Source organism: Lagopus leucura, unplaced genomic scaffold, assembly GCF_019238085.1.
Source record: "Lagopus leucura isolate 7727_CA_CO unplaced genomic scaffold, USGS_WTPT01 Super-Scaffold_100159, whole genome shotgun sequence".
Lineage (NCBI taxonomy): Eukaryota > Metazoa > Chordata > Aves > Galliformes > Phasianidae > Lagopus > Lagopus leucura.
The window spans coordinates 29,495,226-29,522,915 of NW_024962335.1; the positions used below are offsets into that span (position 1 = coordinate 29,495,226).

The 27,690-nt window shown below is 41.1% G+C and overlaps 1 protein-coding gene across 1 annotated transcript in view; it reads left to right on the forward strand.

Annotated features, from left to right (window-relative positions):
- Positions 1-956: 956 nt before the first annotated feature.
- Positions 957-27,690, forward strand: part of RASSF8 (Ras association domain family member 8) — a 77,917-nt gene continuing 51,183 nt past the window's right edge. Inside the window, exon 1 of the mRNA XM_042889805.1 lies at positions 957-1,011. The gene's annotated coding sequence lies outside the window, so the exon portion shown is untranslated. The remainder of the gene's footprint in view (positions 1,012-27,690) is intronic.

The window sequence follows — 27,690 nt, forward strand, 5'->3', positions numbered from 1 at the left end:
GGTAACCAAAACAGTAGAAAGAGTTCTGAGAGACTCCATCACAAACCATCAACATGATGTGCCACAGGGGTGGGAGGGCAAAGGCCTGGCCCTGGGAAAAGCTGGGCAGCACTGCTGTGGGAGAGGCAGAAAACACCCGTGAATCATTTTGTTTCTTTTCATCTTAGGAACAGTCATCTTCCTATCCCAAGCTGTACAAACACACAACTGATTAAAAGTTCTTGCTCAAAACTTGGTGCCAAAAATAGCCTCTCGCATAAGATTCTTCGCTGCTCTGTGTTGTTATTTTATTTTTTATTTTTTATTTTTTTCCGGGGAATTTCCATCATCAAAAGCCCAGGGCAGAAACAATAGCAAGCATTGCCTGCCGGCTTCCAGTTAAAAATAAGCAACAAAGGCATTCCTGCTTCTTCCAGAAACAATAGGAAAATCTCGACGATTAAAGAAAAATAAGAGAAAGAGAGAGAGAGAGATTGGAGGGAGAGATCCGCGGCTCAGCCGGGGGCTCAGCTCGGCCAACCCCCCGAGCCGGAGCGCGCCGGGCGCCGGTGCCGTGCGTGCCGGGCCGCGCCGTTCGGCGGGGCTGCAGCGCCTCTCTTCCTGACAGGCTGCGGCTGCCTGCCCGCCCCCGGGCCGGGAGCGTCGGCGGCGGGGGGCAGCGGGCGGCAGCGGGCGGCTGCGGCTTTAAGAGCTCCCACAATGCCGTGCTGGCGTCCCAGTTCCGTTACATGTCTCTCCCGGTGAAGGGGAGCTAGGCAGAGGCAGGAAGGAGGCGGGGGCGGTCACCGCTCGGCGTGGGGGACAGCCGCGCGCCCACCTACCCGCTCGGCGGGCCCGGGGGAGGAGCGGCGCCGCCGTCGGCGCCCGGAGGGCAGAGCCGAGCCGAGCCCCCGGGCGCTGTGCTCCGGGCCGGCCGCGCCGCCCCCCGCGGGGCACAGGCGCGAGGCGGAGCCGGCGGCAGCCGGAGCCGTTGGCGCTGCCCGCAGCCGCCGCGGGACGGCCGCCGGAGCGGTAAGTCGAGTCCCGCCGCTCCTCGGGCTCCGCGTGCCGGGGTTCGGCGGGTCCTCAGCCCGCCGCCCTCTCCGCCCCTCTGCCGCCAACTTTCTCGCTGTCGTTGCCTGCTGCTCCCCGCTCCCCTCGCTTTTTCTCCGCTTTGGCTGTTCTCAGTCTGCCGTGCCTTCCCGTCACGCTCCCTCTGTGCCTTGGTTCTTTCCTTCGCTCCTCGTCCGTTCCCTGCCTGGCGCTGGGGCTTTGCTTTCCTTCGAGCGCCGCGTTGAGAAGTGCGGGCTGTTTTCTGCGTCCTTGGGAAGAGACTTGAGCACCGGCTTCTCCTCGCACCCTTCCCGCTGCGGGAGCTCTCATCCTTCCCCGTGCTGTCCCCAGCAAGAGGGTCTCGCTTTCCTGTCTGAATTTCTGCGACGTGGACCGTTTGGTTTCGGTCTCTTTCTCCCTTCCTCTCCAGGCAGTGACGACTCGTTCCGTGATTAATCGCTCATTCCCGTCCCGACCTCTCCCGCTTTCTTTCGCTCCCCACAGCGAGCAAAACTAAAAGAAAAGCTGCGGGAGCGCTTGAGGTTCTGTTTTATCTGTGGTGGGCGAGAGACGCTGAGAAAAGCTGGGGCAGGAGCAGTGCAGCAGGACGAGCAGGAGGCAGAACTTTGCAGGGCAGAAGATGGATCCCACGCTGTGGTTTGCACAGCCCTGAAGCGTGGCTGTGATGATCCAGGACCTGGCTGGGCTGGGGTGGCCTGTCCCTGCTCAACGATTGACTGCGTCCTTATGCCAGCAGCACAACACTGCTGGTGGGCTTTGTTGGTACGGGAGATGAGAGCAGAAGGAGCGCGATGGGTTCCAGTGTCCTCTCTGGAATTGCACCTGTCGCCCATCGTGTCCTGAAACTGTGGATGTGTTAGAACTTGGCAGATTAACACCTTAGCTGGGACTGTACAGAGCAGTGTTGGTGCTGTAGTGCGCCTTGGGAAGGCTGTGCCTGCTGAGACACCTGCTTGCAGGGGTTTGGTGCTTACAAGTAATGGGGTGGGTGGTGGTGTGGTTGTGTTGGGTGCTGTGGAAGTGAAGCCTGGCTGGTAGGTTCAGTAGAGAATGTGCAATTTAGGAAGATAAGGTCAGTTCCTTTGGTCTGAATGGAGAACTGTGGCTCACGGCTGTGCTGTTACTTCTTGATAGATTCTGCTCCTTAAGACTGCAGATTTACCTGGTTCAAGATGAAGCCCTGTTTGTCTCTCTCTTCTAAAGAAGGGAGAAGCTACGATTTCTTACTGAACTTTGTTTAATTACAGCTAATAATAAAACAGGCCGGGGATTGAAGCATTTATTTTTATGTTAGTGATTCCTTGTGTATCCAGTGACTCTTTGGCTTAGGGGAGCGGAAATGACTGCTTGTCACTGTGGTGTTCAGCTGTGTGCCCTGTACAACAACAGTGAGGCTCAGATTCATTTCTTACACTCGTGTAACTTCTGTCTTTCCCACCACCATAAACCTAACGGAACCTGACCACAGTTATGTGATTTTCTTCTTGATCTTTCCTAGGGGTGAAAAACTTTGTAATCAGGGGGAATAGATGAGGGTAAATTAACCAAGTATGGTTAGTGAGAATCTTGAAAAGTTGTGAGGAGAGCCAAGGACCACGGGTCCTGTTCCTGCCTCTGCCATGGAATGGCAGTGTGACCTTTATTGAAGCGGTTGTCTTAGCTGTGCCTTATAGGGCATGGAGACTTTCAGAATAGCTGAAGTACTCTTTCACATAATTTTTATGGATAATTCTGTGCAAATGCATTGCTCTGTTTGGTTGTGATTTGGAATGCTTGTCAGGTGGTGGTTATTCTTGTGCTAATATTTGTTCTTAGGAAGCTGTAAAGCGAAACTTCTGATAATAGGTATTTATTTTGAATGACAGTGCACCAGATTTTGTATTGCTGTCGCAGTTTTGAGACTGAAGTTCTTTTTACCCCCTTTATACTTTGAGAATATTGCGTGCTTCTTCTGTGATACCTTGTTGGGGTGTGAATTTGCTCATTACTTCTCGGAAGAGAAACCCCATGAGATTTAATTGCAGGCTGGAGAATGGGCCGGGACCCCCCTCAGTGGGATGCATGCACTCTTGGCTGTTTCTTGAGCTCTAATTAAGAGATTGGCTTAGTACGTGGGCTTTTTGTTTGCTTTCTAATTCTAGGTCTTTGCCGAGATTCTTAAGTCTTTAAGATCTCTATCTTGAAATTAAATGTAAATGCTGTGTGGTTTTCTGGGGCTTTCTTGAAATGTTGGATCTTACAGCTCTCAAGCCAGGACCTTACAGCATAGCATGATACACTGTGATCTCAGTGCTTGCCTTCCTGTGCCGTTTGAGGTTTGCAGCCTTTGTAAACAACAGGCTCGATCCTGCTGGAAGTGGTTCTCTGCTGTGAATGAGAGGCTTTTCTGTAGGAACTTGCTGTTTTGCAGCAGTGGGTACAAGTTGCTGTCTTCTTGCCTGTGTCTATGTGAACTCCTTGCTGTTGCCGTCTAGGCAGGCAGTCTGTCTTCATGTTCAGTTCTGCAATTATCTGATTTCCTTTCATCCTTCATAACCCCCTTCTAAGTGTGTACTGATCTCTCAGCTCCAACAAGCATAGTTTTGCTGGCCAATTACAGCATACTGACATTGTTTTCTGTGTTTACAATATTTTCTCTTTTTTTCATTGTTGAGATGTTTCTATGGCACCTTTATCTGTACTGATACAACATGGGGAGGGGGGAGAATTGCCTGTGTGTGCCAAGCTGAGCAATACTCCTACTTGCCCCAACTTCTTACTTATCAAGTTGAGATTGGAGCCATTACGCTGCCTCGGGAAGGAGGATGGTTTTGAGCTGTACCTTACAGTTCCTTGTCACAGGGATTGCGGGCTAGGCCCCTCTTGCTGTTACTTTTGCTCAGTCTCAATAAGCATCAAGTTATCTTTGTGATAATGTAAATATGGAGATGGGAGAATATATCTGAGAGGAGATGAGGAGATTTGTGCTGTAAGTCTTCGGAATGGGGAGGCTCTTAAGAAACCTGCTTCATTTACCTTTTTACTTGGAGTTACTACTTAAAGGGGGGAGGAATCTGTTTTCTTTCCTACTGTGCTTGGAGAAAGGGCTTACAGACAACAAAGAACATTGTAATGCTTTCCAATAGTCCAGGATTATTGAACAAAAGTGTCTTGCTGTGCAATATTGCTGCTGTGCTCAGTGTTGTATGATAACACATGTTTCTCAGCTGTTGTTGATTCCTCAGTGGTGCAGACTTCAAAAGAATGTGCTGAAAGAGAGCCGTGGCCAAGAGAGAAAAGAAGTTTTGTTCCAGTGACCTGTACCATCCATCCACTTAAATACTTTGTGGAGCTATTCCAGAGCGTTCAGGAATCCAGTGAAGGCCAGCGAGTGATTACAGCTGGAAATGGAATCTGCTACAAAGAGATCACCCAGCGAGCATTTAAATGCCACCTTCCCCTCTAACCCCCTGCCATCCTGGCTGGCAGGAGCGGATAAGGCTCATCGTTTAGGGTATCTTTCAGCATGACATTGTCTAACTCCTAATGCTGTTGGGATTTATTTATTTTTACTCTCTATGCTATCTTTAGCACAAGAATAGTAATGAGGACAGAAGGTCATCTCTGCGGTTTCCTTCTGAGTGTAACAAACTAAGTCTGTAATCTAAACGAGTAAATACAGGTTATTAGCAAGTTCTTTATTGTTGAAATACATGGGATATTTAACAGAATATGCAGGTGTTTGCAGAGTTAGCATAATTCATTGCTGAATTACTGGTGAAGTCACCTGTCTTAATATTGAAGTTAATTATATTGTACTGTGTCAGGTTGAGTTTGGGAAGCATTCCATAGTTCAACCTATGATAGCAGGTCATAATAATAAAAGTCAAATTGCGTACACAGGCGTGTGTATTATGATGCAGTAGTATGCTGCTAATGCCAAGTATTATAATTGATTTTCCTTAAATTCTTATGTTGGAGTCCACTGTGCAAGATGGATGTCAGTGCACAGATCTAACAGATCTTAAAATCATGCCATGTGTTTTCAGTGGTCTCAGATACTGGGAGTCAGGGAAATCTTACCAGAGGGGCTATTGGGGGCACGATGTAGTGGAGAGTTGTTAGAGTTAAGGTAGTATGGTTTGGTTGCTGTTGGACTTGATGATCCTTAAGGTCTTTTCTAACATCAACTGTTCTATGATCGTGAACTTCTGAATATCCTTGTCATTTTTCTTTGTGGGGCTAGCATGCATTTGAGGAGTGGGGCTATTACCTCATCAACAGTACTATACATTTCAGTTAAGAGTATTTTCCTTCATAATGGGTGGAAAGTGGTCATACAGATGCACTGAGAGGACACTTATGTTTTGAAAAAAAAAAAAAAAAAAAAAAAGAGGTACTTTAGTAGTTGGTTTTTCATCAGCAAGCAAACGGCGTAACTCTAAAGGTGAGCTCAAATGTCCTCTGCTATAGTGTTGCTCATTTGGACTGTGATGTAATACTTCTGTTTTTGAGAGGGGTAGTTCTTCCTCCCCCAGTGTTAGCAGCCATGATTTTTTGGTGCTTTGAGATGTCAGGTTTTAATGCCTTACTACCTCTTTGAGAGGAAAGGGCAGGGAAGTTTTAGACATGTGTAATGTAACTGACTTCCATCCAGCTTTTGCCCTTGCTCTAGGGCTGAGGCTGCAGTTTGAATTCATTTATTGCCTTTGAAGGCTGTACTAGGTGTAACCTTGTGTCTCATTCCCCTTACTGCAACAGTACCTGATGTATTTCAAGCGTGCACTTCACTGCATCTCTGGGTTTTAAAAGGGCGAGGCAGTGTTGGTGCTTGCTTCATTGCAAGTTTCTTTTTAGTCGTGGGATCTGTCACTTCCTCTTGTTTCAACTGAATGGAAAGCTTTTTGCTGGAAGACTTTTGGACTCCTGAAGTGTTTGACAACATTTTCAAGCTGTTGTTCAATGGAGGCTTGGAGCCTTTGGAGCAACCTTTTGAAACTTTTTGTTTTATCATTGGTCAGCAGTTCTGTGAGTGTGGGTAAGGAAAGGCTGTAACTCTGCTCTGCTGGGCAGCCAGATGTTATGTATCTTATGCCAAAGTGGGGAGACAGTGTGTCTTTGGCAGTTGGAGGGTCTGTCTGTTGTTCTTGTCACTAGCCTGTTTGGGAATTTTCAACAAATGGCACCAGCTTTCCCTTCTCCCCCTCATTCCTGCTGTGCCTACACTGATTGGGACCACCTCCTAAATAAACTGAGACTGGGAGGAAAGTGTTCTTTGTTGCTTTCTGAAAAGTAGATATTTCATTCAGTTTGTATTTCCTGTTTACATTAAAGCTATAGAAATGCCGCATGTAGTTTGGCAGTTAGTGAATGTATAGCTGTTCTCCAGTAGGTGAATACTGACTGACTAACACTGAGTGTGGTGCTGTGTTTGGGGAATCACAGAATGGCCAAGGTTGAAGAAGGGACCTCAAGGACCATGAATCTCCAACCCCCTGCCACATGCAGGGCCGCCAACCTCCCCATTTAATACCAGACCAGGCTGCCCAGTGCCCCATGCAACCTGGCCTTGAACGCCTCCAGGGATGGGGCATCCACAACCTCTCTGGGCAGCCTGTTCCAGCACCTCATCCCTCTCTGTATAGAAGGGGTGGAGGTAGAAATAAGGAAAGCAATTATCAATGAAAATAGAGGGCAGAATACTTGTAGTACCTCACATCTGTTTTATATTAAATTCACCTGGTCCGTAGATCAGTGCATCTTGAAGACTTGTGAGATCCTTAGAGATGCTTGTCCTGCTTATCCTGCTTCTCTCTGATATGTGAAAGAAAGGAAAATAATGAACTCGGATGTCCGTGCATGTTAAAGTCTTTATGGAGAATAAAATAGGAATATGCCAGAGCTCCTAATATATAAACGATGATACTGGGAACCGATGTACCAATTGCTTAAATGTGCCTTTGGAATGGAATGGCTAGCAATACTAATTAGCCTTTCTGCCTAGAATAACTGGCATGGAAAGGAAAACATATGGCAGTAGTGGAATGCCCTTGTCTTTGCCCATCAGAAAGTGAGTGTGTGTCTCTTTTAAACACATCCTCACTCATCAAAATTTTTCCCTCTCTATGGTGTGTGTGCTTGCATTGGGTTTCATCCAAGGCTCCATGTCAGTCAAAGCCTTTGCATTGGTTTCATTGGGAGTGAGGACAGAAACCTTTAATGAATAGCTGCGTGTTTATGCTACGTATTTCAAGTAGTGGAATTGGCGCAGATGAGCAGCAGGAATAATGAGCATCACTGAATACAACACAGTGCTTTCATGCCTTTAATGGGACTGGAATTGGTAACCTGATACTCCAAACTGGTAACAAAGGCTATTTTTCATACATGGCAACATTGATTCCGATGGAGCAGGGAAATAGCTTAGTAAAATCTTTCATCAGAACTTGTTCCAATGAGTGAGATCTGTCAGAAAATGACTGATCAAATTCTATTTTTTTTGTAAATTCTATAAAGAATTTACAAAATAATCTGAATAGGAGAGTAATGTTTTCGTATTTCTAATGTTGTTGCGTTGCAGCTCCTGTATTTATGTACCAGTTTCACTCATAGGCTATAAATGTAGCTTTTGTTTCAAAATGAGGTACAACATAAATTAAAAGAAACATATTTGGGCTTTGCTTCTTCCAAGTTTGGAGGACTTCAGAAGGCAACAAAATGAACTGATATGTGGAAGGTTTATCTGTGGTATGTGACCTTTCCTTGTTTCCTGGGAACAGACCAGAAAACAACCGACCTAATATAAAAGCCAGCAGCAGTCCTTGGGATTAAACTATGCTATATGAGATTCTTGGAGAATTTCCTTTAGAGGCCACTTAAATACAAGTAGGAAGGACATCTTCAAGGGTCATCTGGTGCAAGAAAACTCAGTCTATCCTTGTAACTCAAGAATGAAAATAGTCAGAGGCCTAGGGGAAAAACCAGTGGGGAAAAAAAACTGGCCACCTTACCTCTGACATATTTTTTTGAAGTAGTAAAGCTTGCTGTCTCTGCAGGCAAGGCTGGAAGATAAGAGTACCTTGAAGAGGTGGAATGTGCTGTAGAAGGAAGGCTTGACTGTGTCTGCTGTCAGTAACTGAAGCTCTGTGCAGGAGGGGTCATGTTCTGTATCAGAAGCTAAGGCAAGAAACTCATTCTTCCTAGATAAGATCACAGCGCTCTCAGCTAAGAACCATGCTTTATAAGGTATTCAAGTGGTGTTTTTGCTTTACTTAAGCTTTCAGCAAGACAAGCTTTTCTAGGTGTTTGGTTTCACAGGGCTTGCCAGCCTTCTGTTCTAGTGTACTGCAGAACAAATGGTCAGCAATAGTATATTGCAGTGGTATGTGGGGGCCTGGCATGAGATCCTAACCTGTGCAGGTGCTCAGTGAGAAATGAGCTCTTTGCTTCCATTGGGGTGGGAATGTGAGGGTGCTGAGCATTGATGTGTTCTATCCTCATGGCACAAGTCTCACAACTGCAGATGGAGGCATACCTCTAAGTCCTTCACTGCCAAACAGTTTAAGGCTTGGTGGGGGATGCTTGCTTTGCCATTCCCTTTCCCTAGAGCTGTGTTTGAGTTACACTAAGCACCTGTCCTCTTGTGATGCTGACATCCTGTCAGTATGCATTCTCCCTGTCCCTCAGGAGGTAGTGCTTGTTGCAGGCAGTGTTCTGCCTTATCCTTATAGAAAAGTCAAGCTAGGAATCTTCCAGAATTCCTCCCTTCCCTCTCCTTGTCTTTCAGTGACCTCTAGCCGTGTTGCTATCTTCCCTGACAAGATGCTTAGTTTCATCTCTGCTGCTTTTCCCTTTCACTCTTCACCTTTGATTACTTTTCCTGCAGTGAGCTGCTTAGAAACATTAACCATGACAGTTGTATACAGTAGTCAAATATAGCAGAGTTCCTTGAGGTTTTGTTTTTTTTTTTTTAGCTTGAAACTTATACTAAAATGCTTATGGCAGGTAGATGTCTTCTGTGTATGTGACTTGTCACAGCAAAAATACTTGTCCTCAGTGAAATGGGTAAGTTTCTGCAGCGATTCAATTTCTCTATCATAATTTTCCTGTATTATTTTTTATAAGAGCCCTCGTTGTCTCTCCCTGAGCAAAAAAAAAAACCCACCTCTATAGTAACAGTGTGTAAACTTTAAAATTTGTTTTGTGTAGAAATTAAGGGCTTAAACTGTTGTTTGTTTTTTTTAATGAATTAGAAGATAAAAATGTACTATAAATAGAAGGAAATATAAGAAAGCTTTCTTATGCTTACAGCTTCCTAATTGCTTGAGAAATTCTGTCACTTCTAAATATTTTTTTTTTGAAAGACCCAAGTTGTCTGAAAACGTTTACTTTTATTCTGTGGGTAGCAGAGAAGGTGACTGAGTTACCTTAAATATTTGCACAAAGGCTATATTTTTCCTATTTCTGTATTGCCTGCTACTCTCATCATTCTAGATACTACTTCAAAAACTTAAATTATTAGATTTATATGAGGGCTGTTCAAAAAGTAATGCCTCCTAGTTTATTACATTGGCCCACATCATCAAACGCAGATGGTGGTGATATGGCAATAGAGGCTGAACCTTTCCAACAGTGTCCCCTTACTGTTGTTGCTGTGTGACAGATGGCAGCAGAGGGCAGCCTGACAAAGTGGTGCCGGACATGGGGGTGTGTATGAAGCAAAGATTCATTGAATTCTTTGACAATGACAGGAGTCATTGAATTCTTCCATTTGGGGGGGAAAAAAATGGTGTCCATTGACATTCACGAACTCTTGGTGGATGCTTATGGAGACCAGCAGAAGACTGTAAGCGCAGTGAGGTGGTGGGTGGTGTGTTTTGGCACTGGTAACAGTGATATGAAAGGCAAGCTGTGTTCAAGACAGCCATGGAGATTTTTATGAGTGCGGCATGCAGCTCTTATTGATCTGTGGTGAAAATGCTTGGCTGATAGTGGTCATTATGTTGAAAAAAGGTGTTTCGTAATAAAATTTCCTCTACCAAATTGTGCTGTTATATCTGTTGTAGTTTCTGTGGAAGCAGTTAGGAGGCATTACTTTTGGAGTAACCTGTGTGTGTGCTTTCTGACCATGATTTATTTTAGTAGTCCGGAATGATCTCAAAGCAGACTGTATTTCTTTGGAAACCAACTTCAAATTAAACTCCATAATTTTTATCTTATAGATGAGGATAGTATTCAAGGTGTGTGCTGTTTTTTAAGTCAGGTGTACTTAAGCGTGGTAAGCAGAAGACAGTTCTGTTATAATGGAGTATGAAATTAAACTATGGAAGGCTGAACTGCATCAGCTGAAATGTCCTCCCTATATTCCAGAGAAGGTTTTGCACTTCTCTGATGTGGAGAGAGAAAAAAAAAAAAGTGAGTAATAGCTTTCCAGCTTGCCCTCAGATGCAGTATTTCTCATTATTCCCCAGTTCTTGAGAATGGTAGTTATTGCTCAACGTGGGCCACTTCTGTGAATAGGCTGTATTTTTCCAGCTATGGACTATGATACCTTGCTGAGGCCCAAGCCGAAAAAAACTTCTGTTTCAGGTCTGGTGCTTACAAGGAAACGTTGGCTTCCGAGCACCACAACTATAAAATGAAGCCAACATAAATTAAAATGGAGATCTAATTTAAAAACAAACACAAAAAAACCCCACTTTTTAGAAGCAAGGGATGACATTATTTGGATGTCTTGTGTGTGATGTTGCCATATTCAGCAGTATCACCAAGCCTTCTCTTACCTGCTGGAATAAGGGGTGTAGGCAGATTAGAATATCTGTGGTTAGGTTTCAATATCAAGGAGAGGTGATTCATTGATAAAGCAATCCTTAGTAGAGAACTGCAGGACAAGCCACCTTTGGATGTCTATCCACTACTTCTGAGTGGCTTTTTTTTCATGAAAATGTGGAAGAAGGTTGGTATAGCTACTAGATGACTAACTAGACCTTAGGCAAGTGGCTGATGTGTATGTCCCTTCCTGAGACAAGGGGAGCAGTAGACAATCCCTGCGAGATTTCACTGTAATGAAGTTTTGCTCTGCTAACAAGTGCTTAATTTGTAGGTCAACGCAACGGCACATCTGTCAGTATTCTGAAGTGCGTAACTTTAGGATGCTCTAAAGTTGTAAAGGTGTGGATGTGATGTTATAATGATTGAATGAGATGTTGTCAATGAGTTGAGCCTTGGTAGTGTAGTAATAGTGCCTATGTTACTATGTTTTGGGCCCCTCACTAAAAGAAAGACATTGAGGCCCTGGAATGTATCCAGAGAATGGCAGCGAAACTGGTAAGGGATCTGGAGCACGAATCTTATGAGGAGCGGCTGAGGGAGCTGGGATTGTTGAGTCTGGAGAAGGGGAGGCTCAGGGGAGACCTCATTGCACTCCACAACCTCCTGAAGGGAGGTTATGATGAGGAGGGGTTTGGCCTCTTCTCCCAGGCAACAAACAGGACCTGAGGAAATGGCCACAAGCTGTACCAGAGGAGATTTAATTTACACATAAGGGAGAACTCTTTTTTTCTTTTTTTTTTTTTCTCCTCAGAGAGTGGTGAGGCACTGGAATGGCTGCCCAGGGAGGCAGTGGAGTCACTGTCCCTGGCAGAGGCGCCTGGATGAGGAGCTACGAGATATGGGTTAGTGCTTGTGGTGGCAATGGTAATGGGAGGACGGTTGGACTGGATGATCTTGCAGGTCGTTTGTGATTCTGTGATTGCTGGATGATGCCAGGAGGTGCTTCTGTCAAAGACATTAAGCTAATGTGACTTACCTAGCACCTTGGCTGGGATTGCTGTGTGCACAGAGTTGAACTATAGCTTCTCTGCAGGTGAGAATCTCAAAGAGAAAGTAAAAGTTTAATGTTTTGACAATATATTTTACAACAGCACTTTGTGAATGGCCTTTTAAGGAACAGATGTTAAAGGTTTGTCTAGAGGTGGACACAGCTATGTCAGAACTGCTAACTAGAAGAGCATATTTACATTACAAGCTTGTTAATTGATTTCAGGTATTAGTGAATTGTTAGCTTTCCATGTCAATTCTAGCAGTTGCACTGTGTATTATAAAGCAGTCTTGGCACTTGTATGCTGCAGAGCAAATAATGTTTTGAGATATGTAAAGGTAGATGGCGAAGCTTTTCATAAGCTTCCACAAAATGAGTTGCTAGGAAGACTTTTGAGGAAGAAAAAACTCACCCATGGGAAGTGAACGAAACATTTTTCTCTGCCTAAACTGGATTTGTTTACTGATGTGTTCTTAGTACTAGTTGATGGGAGCATGAGGATGTCTTTGCAGTCTCCTGTGCTGCAGGAAGCCCTCAGGAAAGAAGCCTATCTTTCTGTGCTGACTTTCCATTTCTGACTGTCCATGCTGCTGTTGAGCTGTGTGGTACCAGCTTGCCTGCCTCCATGCCATCTCTTTTCTGGCTTGGCCTGAAGAGCAGGCTGGAAAAAGGACCTGCGATCTTGTCATGGCTTAACGTTCAAAGATGGGTTGATATTCAAAGATGAGGCTATTTCCTCATTCTTTTTTTTTTTTTTTTTTTAATTTGCTAGGTTTTGCTTAATGAGCATTGAAAATCCCGGAAATCTCAGGTTCATCTGTTTACTTTGTTTCCTAAATCTAGGACGTGTGTGTGTGTGTGTGTGTGTGTGTGTGTGTGTAGATATGAAATCATCTGCACTAAACAGATGCACTTAAAGCATAGTCTATTTAGGCACGTAAAATATGTTACTTTGTCAGCTTATTCTGTATATTATTTAAACAAACAAACAAACAAAACCGGGAATGGAAGTGTTGGTCTTCATGTGAGATACTCTTTGTTGTCAGCTTTTATTGACTTGGTGCATTTGCAGCATCAGAAATGCAGGTGTTAGAGAATGAGTTGAAAAGTGACTTGGTGTGGGTGTTCAAGCCATTATCCACAAGTAAATATTATGGCACAAATAACTTCTTGTGTAAGTTTGCTTTTGTGTTTGTTTGGTTTTCTTGGTGGTAACAGATTAGAATGCTCTCTCAAGCTGGGGAAAGCAATTTGTGACAATTCACACTTGGGGGGGAAAAAAGTGTAAACTTATTTGCATGTAATTCAGGTGAAATTCAAGTCAAATTTTTTTTCTACTTGCTGGCCCTGGCTGTAAGAAACCAGTAGCTTTATCAAGCTGAATCAGAACAATAGTTGTCATCTCGGCCTAGTTTTCAACTCTGCTTGTATAGGTTTACAAGTGACTCATTTTTAAGTGAATGTAACCTGATTAAAAATGCACAAAGCATTAATAATGGGGCATTTATTGTGCTTTAAGAAAATCCTTTAAAGGTTTTGAAAACTAAAGTAATTCAATGAATCTGAACTTCACTAGAAGTAGTGTAAATAAAAGTATTTCACGAAGAGAAAGATCAGGACTTGTCACTGGCTTAGCGCTAGGCTGAGTGAGCAATCTCTGGAAGACACAATTCTAAGGAACGCCATGTGGGTTTCTTTCTAGAGAAGCATCTTAATCTCTTGAGTCAGTTTTCAAGACCAAGCTGGTGAAAGCTATCTGTTCTGAATGGAGTGTTGGCATTGCTTGCAGAGTCTGAAGTAGAGCACGCAGTGTGTTCTTTCAACTTGACATATTCTGTCGCTAATTTTCTTTTTTTTAATAGGTAATTGTACTGTATACTACTACACATCCTTGCTCCTAAGTGGCCTTTAGTAACACTTTTTTCCCCTTCTTAGCATTTCTTCTGGTTTAATGAAGAGTAAATCATAGACATTCTTCATGTCTCTTCCTGGCCAGTGCAGAATGATTATTTACAAAGCTGGAGTGGGGCAAATTGATGAGACCTTTCTCTAAGTCTTAGGTGAATTCCTAGCTTTCCAGAAGCTGAGTTTTCTTAAAGAATCAAATGTTTCTGTGTGTCAATATAGCTTCAATGTTTAAAAAAAAAACAAAAAAAAAAAAAAAAAAACAAAAAAAAACACCCACTCTAGACTGCCCTTCAAATGAGTTTAGCAGAGGTGGTACAATATAGTAAAGCCCCATATGATTTATTTTAGTTTAAAAAAGGGCGATAAACTTAGTGAACATGAGGTCATAATTCAAGATGCATTAATTTTGAAGGGAAAGTACCTCATCCTGAACAAAAGATTTAGCAAAATTTGGCTTGTATATTTATATGATGAGAGGCATAACAAGGAATTGAATATAGATTTTTTTTTTTTTTTTTTTTTTTTCCTGTAAGAAGGGAACAAGGTCAGTCACAAATGCTGTGTGTGCCCATGTGTGCGTGCAAGGGGATGACAACACATACGTAGTAACACACCCAAATCATTCTAGTGTCTTTTTAGGGGGAGAATTTTCCTTTGATTCCGGTATTGATGCACAAATCTTACACAGCTCGTATAATACATGTAGAATAGGTGGATTGGTGTACCTTTCAGATGGGAAACTTCCTTTCAATTATCATTTTCTAGTAAATACAGTTCTAGGGAGGCAGGTATGGCGGTGAGTTAATTATTCACAATTTCATTACATTGGCTTACAGATTAAGTAAATGTGCAAGTTAAGAGTAGTAGATGGAATAGAGGGAAAAATAGCAGGAGTAAGGATGCAAAGGAACTTCACAAAGTGTTCTTGTACTTAAAAATTCTCAGCAGTTATAACATCAATCCTTAGTCCTGCAAATATGAGCATAACAGCTCATGTTTAATTATGTGCAGGCACCTGAATTTTAAAATCCTGTGTTTCTTAATCAAATAAGTGAATGAAAAATTAACTTATTAGAACCTATACTGAATATGGGAAACTTGAAGTGAACTTTTAGATTGTAGTGTATTCTGGCATCTACTGCTGATTGGTCACGTGCATTGGTGTTTCTCAATCCCAGTGATAACTTTTCTGTCACAAACTGGAATGAGATGGTGACTTGAAGTCACTGTGGAGTGTCAGATGGTCTCTTGAGGAATTTACCCAATTCATGCAGTGAGAAAGAATAAGAAGGTAAGACTTATTTAAGTGATAGCTTCTTGGTTTATTCACTGACCAACCTAAAGTGGCTAACAGTTGAAATCTGAGCATGGAACTCCTCAGTATGTACGCATTATGCTCATGCCAAAGTTAGGGATCAGTGCCAGCTGAGGTGTGCTGCAGTACAACTGTGTCACTACCAAGTTATTTTTTTCCCTAATACAGTAATCAGTGCTGTGGAAGCAGATGTGCAGCAGCATAGGTTATTGTGTACAGGAATGAGAGAACACATGAATTGTTCTATATCAGTGTATTGCCAAACTTGATTGAGATTTTCCTGTTGAAAATAAATGGGCAAAGAAGAATTAGTTGCAGTATGCCCAGGGACCGGACCATAAGGTCATGTTCCAGTACTTTCATTTGGGATTGAAGTAAGTACGCTGGTAGTACTTCAGTGCTACCAGCTTTAGAATAATACTCAGGCTCATCACCGAAGCTGTCGTACAAGGAGTTATGTAGGCTCTTGTAAGAAGATCTTTGGAGGTCAGGGTTAAATGTCTGGGACTGGTAAGCCCTTTTTAGTGGTCGTACTGTGGAAGGAGGTCAGACTAGTTCCTGGGGAGCCTACTGTAGTGACATCAGTTGCAAAACATAATGTTTTTATATTGGACACACTGTGCATGAAATATACTATTGGAGTAGCAGGTTTTAAGGGGAAAAGAATATTTAAGTATCTGGGAACTGTCAAATGTTCCTATAGCCTGCCCACTCTGGCAGTCTCTTAGCCACTCCTGTTGGTAGTCTGAAAGAAATAGCTTTTTGATGGAGCGTGCTTCTCTTAAAGGGGTCACTGTATTCAAGTGTTTGTTAAAGTTCACTAGTAAAGCAACACCTATAAATCCTGTTTGCTGCCTTTTGATGTAACTTGACACAACAGAGCGTTTGTGTTCTTCTGTATTTGAAGGGATACACTGGAGAAGAGGGCTTCCAGGCTATCACAGCAACTGTGCGCTGGAAGTATCTATCATTGTGTTTGAAGTGTTTTCTGTGCTTTTTCACTTAAGAGTTTGTCACTTCCTTTACAGTAACAATAAGCACGTGCCAGTGGAACAGCATGTGTTATTTTCTTTTATAATCTTCTTAGAAGGGGCTAGATTAAGATCTCTGAGTTACAGCTGCTGTAAATGGAACTCTGTTGTCATAAATCCTTTTCAAGTTCTTTCCTTTTAGGGTTAATTGATTAACATGTATACTGTGTTGGCTTGAGTCTCTTGCCAGTTGGATAAAATGAAACCATGCTATAGATACAAAGATCAACAATGTAAAATCCTCGTTGGTAAGGTTGCCTATTGCATTGGAATCTGTTTGCTTGTTCTTGGTGTATGTAGAAGTGTTTTATCCCTCAAGACCTGGAGATTGACATCCTACTTTACTAGGTCTGTGTGTCTCTGGATGTTGCAGAACAGATGGTTAATTCAAAAAACAAGAGTATTAAAGCTGAGTAGCTAAATCTGATCTCCTAAAAAATGAGGTGGCCAAAAAAAGCTGCTGTATTTGATGTAGTTGCTGAATTGGTCTTTTTTCCTTGTACAAAGACAAATCTAAGTTTAATGCCTCAGAGTAAAGAGGTTGGTGGTGGTTACAAGAATTTCTAGCTTTTTGATTCTCTCAGAACCTGCAACTTGAAACAATCAGTTGCCTACATATTGTAGGGCTGTGAGAAGAAAAAGGCTTGTTTCAAATCCATTGCTTTTCTTAATTTGTCACTGTGGTCCTGAATTAAAAAAAAAATAAATAAAAAAAATAAGAAGCATAAATTGCAGGAGTAGGGTGAGGCTGGCAGCTGATTTTTCTGCCATGATTTGCTTTTTTCTTCATTTAGGTAGTCAATGAAATGAGAAGGAAAAAAAAGGAACTGTTAGAAGAAATAGTTATGTTTACAGGCAAATTCTTTTCATACAAAATAGGTCTTGTTGTCAACAAATAGGATAAGTAATCTGAGACGAGCATTAAGCCAAAGAAGCCTTTAGATCATCTAATCCAACCTGCATACCACAAATGCAAGTTATCTCTGGGCAGAGCCAAACAGTAAATAAATCCACATACATCTGTACTGATATGAAAGGGATTAAAGCATTTATTTTCTGCATCTGTTGGGATTATTTGTTGGGAGCACCGTTTCACACTAACCTACTTGCCTACTTTCAAATGAAACACTGAGGTGAGCAGACCAATGCTGCTTATCTCAACCCTGGGGGGTTTGAATATTTACAATTCTTCCATGAGCTGCTAGGAGGTATGCTTACTTAGCAATGCTTAGGAACCTCTGAACTTGCAATCCACTTCTTCTATGGTGGATTGAGTATAAAATCTTCAAAGTTTTGAATGTTAATTTTTTGAGATTATTTTTTTCAGTTGTGTGATGTTATAAGATGAACTGTCATTTCTGTCTAAATATAATACTATAAATTCCTATGAGTGACATGAAGATAGCTTGATTATTGTATAAAAGCTGAGCAAAGCAGTAGAACTGTTTGTGTGAGCTTCTGGCTTGGTAAATGCCTTTAAAGTAAAGATTTGACGAGTTGAAATTTTTTACTTTTGCTAACTCTTTTCATGTTTAATCCTGTATATTTAAGGTGTTAGGCAAACAAGTGGAAACTGAGTTCTTCAGTCTGTTTGGTTTACTCTGCAAGTTTTGCTGGTGAGTTGAGCTTGCTGGGTGAGAATACAGGATACATAGAAGGCCATCTGAGAGGAATCTACTATTTTCTAAATGCTATTTTTTTGGCTTTTCTTAGAGTTAGTTATTGGCTCTTTTTTTAATTCTGCACCTCCTCATTGGCCTCAAACTCCTTTCTTGTTCAGGAATCAATGTCTCTGAAGCTATTATCCATACCCTCAAACTTGTGGATGTGATCTTAAAGGGAGGTGTCATTTGAAATAGCTACCTACTTGTCTGCTGATCCCTATGATTTTGACATGGGGTTAGATGTTCACACCGCAGGTTCTCATTCACAGCCTGAAATAGCCCCTTCAAACCTGGTAAAAGAACAAAAATCCGAACTAGAGCAACCTTGGGGAAGTCTGGAGAAGGCAATATGTTAGGGAATAAATTGGCAGAGGCACCAGAGTGTCTGAGAGCAGATGGAGTGTTGTCATCAGTTGCAAAATCAGTGTCAATATTGCACACATGCAAAAATGGCTCTTCATATGCTCTTGCCAAACACAGGGAACAGGAGCTATAAGTATCATTGGTAAATTGCATTAGCTGCCACTGAGCGTCTTGCAACTGTAATGAACAAGTTGGAATTATCCCTTGCAGTGCTGGGCAGTGGTTGTTGCAGAAGTACTTAATTAGTGGTGATAAAATAACCCCTTTTTAGTTCTTATTTAATGACAAGGGATCCTTACACTTTAAAAATAAATAAATAAAACAACCAATGTCCCACTTGTGTTGCTGTGCTCTTCTGTTCTCTGTTGGGGCATTTTAACAATAAAAATGAATTTTTCAGTGATTCTCTTGTGGTTATATTGTTTCATATTTTAGTGTGGTTCAGAGTTGGACTGTAAAGCTGTTGTTTTGTACTTATTAATACCATGTAACTATTGACCTGTCTATCCTTCAAAATGGAGTTCTGAAATATTGTCATGTGTATATAGTGTATCTGGATAGCTGCAATGAAGTTGACCGCTGGGGTGAATGGCTTGTAAGGGGACAACCCAGAAATGAGAAGTAGTGATCATAAGGCAGGATGCCTTAGTTCATGACTATGGTGTATGGCAGATGTTCTCCCACTGAATTAATTAGAAAGACAAATGTTGAAGCAGAGCCTGTAAGATGGAGAGTGGTTTGGTTTTAAGTTCTGAAATCTGTTTGTACTGATCCGAGCTCCATTTCCATGGAAACAGGAAGTCTAGCGCTCTCATTTGTCAACTTCAGCTGCCTCCTGGCTTTGGGGAGAGTAAATTGTTCCCTTATGCTAACCCTTTCCAAATCAAGAGTTGTGCTAGCGTATTAACAATACTTTTTTATGGGGACAGATAATGATGAGAGTTCTTTCACGCGTTTCATTTCTAGAAGATGTTTAACATGAACTGCTTATAGGTCAGATATCTGAGTGTTCAGAATTTGTGCCAGATTACCTAACTTTGGATTTATGATGTACACAGCGTTAATGTAATATATAGGATCATATTTTCTTTCCTGTTATTGGAGGATAGGATGAGTGGTCTTTGTTGTGGTGTGGTTTTTACAGGTTGTGAAGCAAATCCAGCATTTTGCATATCTATAAGGATCAAATCTTACCTCTGCTTCTCTTCCCTTTGGTTCTTCTGTCTGCAGTAACACAGGTTTCTTCCCATGCTTTGCACCAGTCCTGAGTATATTGGCTCCAGCAGTAGCTAATCCCTGAAGACATCAGGAATCTGCAGCCTAAGTGAGCCTGGGAATTAACTGCAGCAACACTGTGGTCTGCATTGCCTCTGTACAGTAGAGATCTGAGTTTGGGTTATGCTTTTGCCAGCAACGTGGCACTTCCAGGCCTGAACTGCGTGGGGTTCGTATCAGCAGAATGACTGTGTCAGCCCCAGAGGAAAGCAGGTGAAGGCCTGACTTTCTGGAAGAAACCTTGAAGAAACTGATGGCTCTCCAGGTTTTGATGTGGAGTGGAGGTTATTGAGAAGATCATGGAGAACATAGAGTATGTATTGCTATTCTGTGTTGAAGACAAGAGTTGATAGGAGAAGCTTGCAGTTCCTTGACTGAGTGTTCTCTGTTTTGAGGAGGTAGCTCTTCTCATCTGGAAGGTTTTACTGATTAAATGACTTTTTTTTTCCCCCACAATGATTTACATGTACTTGATCAGTGTTCCACTTGGAGCTGCTTTTGACAGCAATAAAACTGCTGGAATTACTCTTCAAATACTATTCTAAGTATTGTGTATTTCTGTAATTTTTACCACTCACTTTATTGCACAAGAGCTCAACACGATAGAAGTATATTGAGTGCATGTAGAAGCAGCATTATACTGGATACTTATAGCCAGAAGTCTGTTGGCTTATTCTTTCTCTTGTAGAACAGCAGTGTTAAAACAAACCCACAAACATGAGACACAAGCAAAATAATCCCTGCTTCTGTTAACTCTTTGGCTGTTTAGATCATGTGGGCAGTTAATTCAGGCTTAAATATTCAGCCACCAGTTTTCAAGATAGGTGACCTTCTGTGCAGGTGATGTCTTCATTGAGCACAGCTGCAAGGCAGGCTGTGCTGGATAGGTGTGACTAAAAGCAAGGTTTTGGAAAGAGCTCCTCTCAGATTGTTGTGCAGTAATGTGGAGGCTTGAAAGAAGATTGTTTTGGCTTGACTGAAGAAACTGTTTTCATTGGTAAATAGCCCGACTGTAAACATATATATATTTTGTTGTCCTCTTTAGCATGATGCCATCTTCATCTCAAAAAAAAAAAAAAAAAAAAAAAAGCAAAAACCCACACAAAGTGGTTCTGAAACACCTGACATCTTAACTTAGCAGAGGTGTTTGAGTATTTAAGACTAAGTTGTTTGCAGCCTATAGCATAGATCAGCTTTGTACACTTCAAGATTTTTCTCATCTGACAGTATGTATCAGTTCATTACTTCTTCTTCTCAATAAGCATGAGGTCGATGAACTGAATCTTACCAGCAGTGAAAACAGAATCAGTTGATCTGGAGATAATTCTCTTGTGACCTGAAATCTCCTGGAAAGGTGTCTCCCTGCCTTGATCCCTCTTTGATTCTAGTTTTCAGGGTGTTTATTTAGGTGCAGTATAGTGGGCTTAAAGGGAGCTGTCTTGGGAATGTGGAATTTCAAATCTGTGAGGATCTTGTCTGTTGTTGCAGCAGGTAGGGTTATAGGAGGGTCCAGAATTGTTCTGGAATATTGAGATCTCTCTCTGCACTGGCTGAAATTCAGTTGGAATTCGCCAGGGTAGAACTAAGGGCTGAAAAGGAGCTGGTAGCAGAACTGCTGCACGTTTATCTTAAAAGTGAGATAAAGGGTTGGGGAAGAAAAAGCCAAAAGTAACTGTAAATGAAAAATTCTGTCACTAATGTAGCCAGGAAATCTTGTTTGTAATAAGAAGAAACATATCAGTGTCTTCAGTAACTTTCAGACAGGAGACAAAATAATTTAGTGATGATTTTTCTTCTGTTCTGGCAGTCAGTATGTCTAAAAGCTAATGACAAACTTTTTAAGGAGGGACACATACAAGGTACATTTTCTTTTGACAAATATGCTCCCTAATAACTTGCAATTAAATGCCAAAACAGTAGATAATCCATTAATCCTTAAAATGCTGTAGAATACAGTTCCTGCTCTTGCTGTGAGTAAATTCAAGTGAATCTTGAAGTGTAAAGACTTAAGAAAGCTTAAACATAACTTCTCTTCAGGCCTAGCAGCTATTTAATGGGACAAGTCAGAATGTGTGTGCTATGTCAGACAATTGCTCAGCTACAAATGGTTGTTCAGCTGCTTATTTTATCCCTGTGGCATTTAGTTCTTCTGCATTTACTTGAATATTCTCACTTCCAGACTGAAGAACAAAGAAATGAATTCAGTAACAATGGAAGAGTGCAATTGCATAGAAGCTGTCTGTGATGCAGATGTATTGAAACTGATCTTGTGATCCTTCTCTCACAAGTAGGAATAATCTTACCGGTCCATTTTCAGTGGGAGGAATGTAAACGATGATCACTCAGTGTGAGTGGAGCAGGTAGTGTGAATGTGAGATTGTTAGTTGTTTTCAGTGTTTGTAAACAGCAGGTGTGTTTGGAAAAGATGCAGGTGAACAACTTCTGAAATACAGAAATGCTGAACCTCATCTTTTTTCCACACCTGTGTATTATGTCTTAGGCACAGTAATAAGGTTTCTGATGCTGTTAGTCACTTCTTGGTGCCTGCAAATAGCTGTCTTTTCCACTGAGAATCTAAGAGCTAGGATTCTCATCCACGTCATTCTTGGATGTAATTTGCTTACCAATAGTCACATTACTTGCATTATGCTACTTATTTTTAGAAGGCCTAAGAAGTTCTATTCTAATTGCATTACTGTGAAGAGTGGTCTGATGCATTATCCAGTATGTACTCAGTCCTGGTCAAATGGCTTTTAACTGCATTAGAAGATAACCTAATTGGTACTTGGAATATATGTATTTTCCCCAGATTTAGTATTTGTCAAGAACTACAAGTGCAGAAACAAATAGCAGCTGAATGCAAAGGAAAGCACTCAAGCTGCTCTGGGCCTTTCCTATTTGGCCATCTTATCTTTAACATAGATGTGACGTTGACGAGAACTGATGCTGCTTTGTATAGAGACCTCATATGCTATGCTATCAGTGAAAGTGGATGAAATTAAAAAGCTCTTTCATGTCTTGTTTCTCTTGGATGCATGAAAATGTTAGTAATAGCAGGCATGCAGTTCTGTTTGCTTTCAGAAGACTGTTTCTAACTCCTTCTGAAGACATAAGGTTCCCTTCCTTGATGAAGATGATAACACTAATTTATCCATGCCTTGGTTTTAAAAAAAAAAAAAAAAAAAAAAAAACTTTCTGTTTTGGTGACTTAATTCTAAGTCTTATGTTTTAGATGTAAGCAAATGATAAAACCATAAAGTGGAAATACCTTTTGGCCATTTTTTCTATTTATATGTGTAAGTTGCCAATTCTGAAGGCCTTAGAACCAGTAATTGTGGTTGGTTTACAGGAGCCATAACCTGATGGGTTTCCCACCCCTCCCTTGCAAAGTATTACTTCTGTTTGTGGCAGATATGTTTTAGGTAACATGTATGTAGTTCATGTGGCTGGCTAAGGTTATCAACCTGTACAATCCAAGTTATGTTTGAGATTTTCTCTTTTGTATCTGTATTGCAGCTGGCCTTGTGGGATGATCTATATTCACTTTCATATGTTGCAGTAGAACAAGGACCAGCAGGCATTGATTCTGTACTTCCAAGGGAAAACTCATCTTATGTGTATCTAATGTACGCAGTCAACTGTGTAGATTACTTCTTTCTGCTGCAAATGGAAGTAAAGGATTTCATCTCTCCTCACATCCTAAAACAAAAATAAGACTTTAAACCTGAATAAATGACAATGACTTGGCTTTGTAATAAAATGTAAAGTTGCCTTTAAATTTTCATTTCACCATGCTGTGCTCCTAATTTGTAGTTTATCCAATAAGTCATTTTGGCTACAGGGTACCAGTTGGTGCACCTTTAATATTTTTGAGATGGCCAGTATTTTACAAATATGTTGGGGTGACAAACTGTACATCTACCTACAGCACAGCTTTTTGAATGCTGCTTGGGTTTAATAATTAGTTTCCTAAAAGGAATGGAGTATCTATGGGGAGGGATATATATGCATGTCAAAGACAGCTCTTTTGATGAATCTCTGTGTATTGCTGTTCTGTGAAAGTAACTCTGAGTTAAGAATGAAATGCTCTGCAGTTCTGGTGCTCACGAGGGTCTGTGTCAAGACATTTGAAGGCACTAGAACTAAAACATATTGATGACAAACACTTAAGTTGTATTCTCCAAATTGGTCCATATTCACCTCTCCAGTTATAGCAGCCCTTCCCTGTATTTTCCAATTTCTAGGACTTCCTCTAGAACATTGCTGGGTTCTCAGATTATTTTCCAGTGATGCTTTGTAGATATGTATTATTGCTGCGTTTTTAAATGAGATTAAATGCTCATCTCTACTTGTGAGGAACTTTTAGAACTGTGTTCATTCTAATTTTGGGTTTGTTGTTATATAAAATATGCTCATGAGATTTCCCTTTTGAATATACTGTTTTATTTTGATGAATTAACTCAATTCTAGATGATGATATGAAAGCGAGTATTTGCAAGTGGGAGTGATAGTGCGGCTATGCCTCATCTTTGAGGTTTTCCTGTGAGGCTGCTGTCTACGCTTTGTATTTAATCTATGCAAACTTGCTGCTGTGATGAAGAGCTCTTGTATTGTAGCATCTATATTCTACTAAATGTTGCAGAGTGCTTGTGCATACGTACAAATTGGATGTATAGTTCAGTTATGCAGTAACATCCAATGGATGACGTACTCTTACAGTCAAGCAATTGCAGACATACTTTATTGTGTTAAAGTCAAGTAATGTAAACCAATTTCAGTAAATGTTAGACGAGAATCAAATTTGAAAGAGTAAACTTCTGGCTGGATTGTTATGAGCTGACTAGTGGTGCAGTAATGAAAAAATTGTTGATACATTGAAGGCAAACTGCCAGGAGAATGCTGATTCTGATTTCAGTGCATTTAAATTAATATATTAGCAGTTATGTAGCATTAACAATTATGAAGGCTGCAGTTTTGATTGCTTGGGAGACTTCACTCGAAAAATGTATTTGTGAGGTTTTTATTCCCAGAATCAAGCAGTAAGAATATATGTGTTGGTTTTGTATGTTCACTAATGTATGTACACACACACACACACCCTATAATGGATTAATAGTATGAAGAGTTATTCTGGGAGTGATTGAACCAGTGTTTTTGTCTTTCATCCCAAAAATGTTGTGTCATTAAATAATTGCTTGAGTAATCCTTAAATTTACAAAATGTAATGATCACACTTGCATAGGGAATTAAGTTCAATGCAGGGTATGTGCTTTCCTATGCTTTTTCCAGGTTAATCTCAGGTGGATTTCTTGCAAGAAGAATGGATAATAAGATTTATAAATAAATTAAAAAAAACTACTGAAGGATCATCTGATTAAAACACAAGTGAGAAAAATTAGAGTGAATAATAAGAGTGTGATGTTAGATGTTTCTTTCTGAGTTGCACATGTGTAGATAACTCTTGTGGCTCCTTGTCTTTGTTAGTTTAGCTGCCTCCTTTAAAGAAGTGAGCTACTTAAACTTTGCTCCTCTGAAAATGTTTCCATTTAAACCAAGATATTTCATGGTGCCATTGGCTGGGCTGGTTGCACACAGCCCCTTTTGCCTTCTAATGCATAAGGCATGGCAAGTGTGAGCATGCATCCAGCGCTTAGGGAGATCAGGCTCTTGATGCCTTTTTGCTGAAGACCTACATTTCAGAAGCAGCTCTTCTTTCTACTGGGAAAACTCTTCCAAATTTGTAATGATTTGCTGTTTCAGTTACCTTTCCTGCTCTAGCCAGGACTGCATGTCACAGGCAGTGCCTGATGGCACTCAGCTCTTGCACCTGCCTGCTGAGCACCAGTCTGAAGAGAAGCTGGCTTCCATCATCTGCACTTTGCACCAGCATCAGCTGTGTGAGGAGATACCTCAGCTGTTAAAGTGCAGTTTTGCAAAAGCTGAATCTCAGCTATTAAACTTCCTCATCAAAATGCTGCTAAGAGACTGCACTTTAAGCAGTGAATGCAGTAGCATTTAATTTCTGTGGCATGTGTTAAAGGCCACTGGCTTTCAAACTTTGATTGTTGTTCCCCCTCTCCACCCCATTTTAATTCTGAATATTTCTCATGAAAACTTCTCTTACTGAATGCTTTGAATCCATTTTCTATGGATTTTCTAAGTACTTGCTTTCCTTTGACTGTTACACAAATACAGAATTGCATGAGAACTGCTTACATGTGCCTGTCTTGTAGTAATGCCTGCCTCACAGATCTAGACTAATACTAAGAACTATTACATAGTGATCCTGAAATAATTTGGCAAAGGAAGCTAGTACTAACCTAGACTGTTAGATTTTTGGAAGCAAAATGGCCTTTATGTCAAACGATACATTGGCAAGTTAGAAGTGCCTTTGCCTAATGGTATTGCCCATGCTTCCTTTAGCACGGGGCATTTGCTTAGGAATTATGATTACTGAGTAGCTGTTGCTGCCCTTGGAGCTGATCAATGGGACGTGGCTCCAAATCAGCAATAGTTTCACTTGAACTCTGATGCTAGAAATAGGAAGTTTTAACACAGGCTGTTGGTGCCATTGCAGAAACCCACCTTTCATTTTACATTGTAGAATTATTTAGCTTAATTTAAAACTAAGTCAAATGTTTATTTGTCACATAATAGTTAATGATATAACTGTAGTTCTGTTTTTTCACGGAACATGTATTTCAAAAGGAAGTGGTATCAATTTTCACTCAATGTTCTTCCTGCATGTAGCATCTCATGTAACATCTCCTTAAGGACCTTGTATGTGAACTGTTGCAACTTACAAGGGTGTTATTGAGGTTCCTTGTGGGAGTTTCTTGCTTGATTTGGAAGAGAATGCTATAAAAGGGATAATTAGTGCTTTGTGCTGGTCTCATTTTTGAGGGTGGAATTCTCTTATGTCACAGTGGGAATTGGTGGGAGACAAAGGAAGAAGGAACTGGACAAGCTGATGTCCAGTGTCTGAGTAAATGTAAAAACCTTCTTTCTTTTCATCACAGCCACTGGAGATCCTTAATCTTAAATCATGGAGAATGTGAAAGTACAGCAAAACATTATGATTAATTAATTAGTGTAAATGATGATGAAAATAAGTGTGGATGTGAAATAAAAGCAATTTCTAGTTAGACTGTTATGTCAGTAATGCGGGGCAACTATAGGTCATCTTGGAAATGCTGTCAGTACTGCTTCTTCTATCTTCTACAGCAATAGAAAGTGCTTTCACCTTGGAGAAAGGGAATCTGAATGATGTACGAAAGCCTGCTTGGAGTAAGGGGAACAGGAGTACAGGAGAATGCAACAGCAATAGTGAAAAGTGTTCAACCAGAGATGTTACCTTCTTGGAATACAGGAGTGAAGTAGCTGTCTTAACTGCATTCTCCACAGCATTTCAAGAGGCTCAGAAGACTGAGAGGACTGTGACGCTGAGTTACAGTACTTTAACAAGCTAAGGTGCATCTGCTCAGCTGTGGTAACTTATCGCAGCCTCTTAAATGTTCTCCATTCATGTTAAAATGCTTTAGTAGAAATGTCTTCACTCGAGTTTTAAGCTAGTGGGCCAAGACTAGCAACTCCAAAGTTCAATAATGCTCTGCCTTCTTAAACTTGGTGTTTGTCTTGATGCATAGTGAGTTAAAACACCTGAAGTTGTAGATGTCTGAAGTCTTTGAATGTGAGCTTGTAACTCCTAATCTGCCTTTTTAGTGGAAGATGTTCAAAGAAATCTTGTCTAGTGTTTAAGGAGTTCAAATTGCACTTCCATTGTAAAACTGCTTGTGGCTAAGCTGCTGAACTCCTGCCACAGTATCTGTATGCACCTGGGAGCCTCACACTGACTACTGACTGAGGCAGGATGCTAAGATAGTTGAATATATGATCATATGTAAGCAGTTGGTGTTTAAAGTAGAGCTCCTTCCTTATTTTGTATTGGAAACTTTAGGCTGGGGGAGAGTTGAAATGACTAAAATACCATTGCTATTATCTGTTGCAAATTAACTTTGCCAAGAATTACTGTTTGTGACCTCAGTTAAATTCTTGTAAGACCAGCATCTTGTGAGCAGCGGTGACTGTGCACACATTATCAGAGCCTTCTTTTTGAAAGAGTAGAGAAAAATTAAGTGCAGTGAGATAGGGGTGAGATGGATCAGACCATTCACACTACCAATGAAAGCTAAAAATGCTTGTAAGCGTATTGAAGGAAGATACTTTGTATGAAGTAGTAAAACTGGATGAAGCCATCAGATGGGAAGTAGTTGCTCTTCATTG